Source organism: Sphaeramia orbicularis, chromosome 18 (genome assembly GCF_902148855.1).
Source record: "Sphaeramia orbicularis chromosome 18, fSphaOr1.1, whole genome shotgun sequence".
Taxonomy (NCBI): Eukaryota; Metazoa; Chordata; class Actinopteri; order Kurtiformes; family Apogonidae; genus Sphaeramia; species Sphaeramia orbicularis.
Genome location: NC_043974.1, coordinates 47333233 through 47334713, shown reverse-complemented (window position 1 = coordinate 47334713; position 1481 = coordinate 47333233). Strand labels below are relative to the sequence as shown.

General features: G+C 39.4%; 1 protein-coding gene across 2 annotated transcripts in view; it reads left to right on the top strand.

Annotated features, from left to right (window-relative positions):
• The first annotated feature begins 1150 nt into the window (after positions 1-1150).
• The window catches only part of ntn5 (netrin 5), a 21770-nt gene continuing 21439 nt past the window's right edge, over positions 1151-1481 (top strand). For both annotated transcript variants that reach the window (XM_030161690.1, XM_030161689.1), the window contains exon 1: positions 1151-1289. The gene's annotated coding sequence lies outside the window, so the exon portion shown is untranslated. The remainder of the gene's footprint in view (positions 1290-1481) is intronic.

Here is a 1481-nt window from a genome sequence, read left to right as displayed (position 1 = left end):
ATGGACAAAAAATATCTGATTTCTTTTCTTTTCTTTTCTTTTATCGTCGGAAATGATTCAAACTGATCAGAAAAAATAATTAAAGCTTTGATCGTCATTTGTCTGAATATGAACTGGTTTGGGTTTGATTTGAGCTCCGACCGACTTTAAAGAGACTTAAAAAAAGAAACAGAAAGAGAGTCAACAGATTAATGAGATTAAATTAAATTAATTAGATTACATTAATTAGATTAGATTAGATTACATTAGATTAGATTAGACTTTATTAAACTCACAGTGGGAAAATTCAAGGTCAAGGCAGGAACAGATGAAGTGCAAGAAAAAGTGTCCATGCATAAAAATAATAATTAAAAAAAAACCTAATAATAATAATAATAATAATAATAATAATAATAATAATAATAATAATAATAATAATGATTTGTCCATATGTCCAAAATTCCAAATGTCCATATGTCCATGTGCCTAACTGTCCAAATGTTTAAATGTCCAGATGTCCAAATTTTCAGATGTCCAGGTGTCCAGATGTCCAGACCAAATGTTCATTTTGAAAATCAATTCTATAAATTTACGGCTGGAATTTACAAGCAATTTTATAAAAGCGTTTACACTGGAATTATTGTTTTGTTTTTTTTTTTAATTCCAAAGTCCTCTGGTAACAACAGTATTATTATTATTATTATTATTATTATTATTATTATTATTATTATTGTTATTATCATTATTATTATTATCATTATTATTATTATTATTATTATTATTATTATTATTATTATTACATGTTCCCTCCTCTTGGATGGACTGAGCTGATCCGGGTCACAAACAGATCCACCAGGGTTAGTCCGGTTCAGTCCAGGCAGACCAGTCCTCTTCAGACCCTCAGACCCGGATCCACCTGGACCATGTGGACCTGCTCCATGTGGTCCTCTTGGTCCGGTTCTTGGCTGCGGTGCGTCCGGATGTGGCTCGGGTCCGATCTGGGCTCGGTCCTGGTCCTGGTCCTATATGGAGCGCCTCCTCCTACACCCCCACCCCCCTACCACCCCCCCCCCCCCCCCCCCCCCCCCCCCACCCCCTCCGGTGCGCCACGGCCGCCTGTGCGCCGCTGGCCTCGCGCTCTGCTCCCGTGGATGTGCGGACACTTGGTGCGCGTGGAGCAGAAGAAGAAGAAGAAGAAGAAGAGAGAGGAAAAGAAGGAAAAGAAGGAGGAAAAGAAGGAGGAAAAGAAGGAGGAAAAGTTGGAGTAGCAGAAGCAGTGGAAGGTGAAGGAGGCTCGGCGGACGCACATGGTGAGTCGGACTTTTCTTCTGTTTTTAATGAACTTTCATCTTTTATCTGTTGGATCCGCGCGTAAAAACGCACCAAACGGACACAAAGCCCCGCCCCCCGCCTTCAGCTTTAATGGAAACAATAGTTGAGGTTCATATGATTGACATTAGACACAAATAAACAGACAAATCCACACTTTGGTCTGAGAGTTT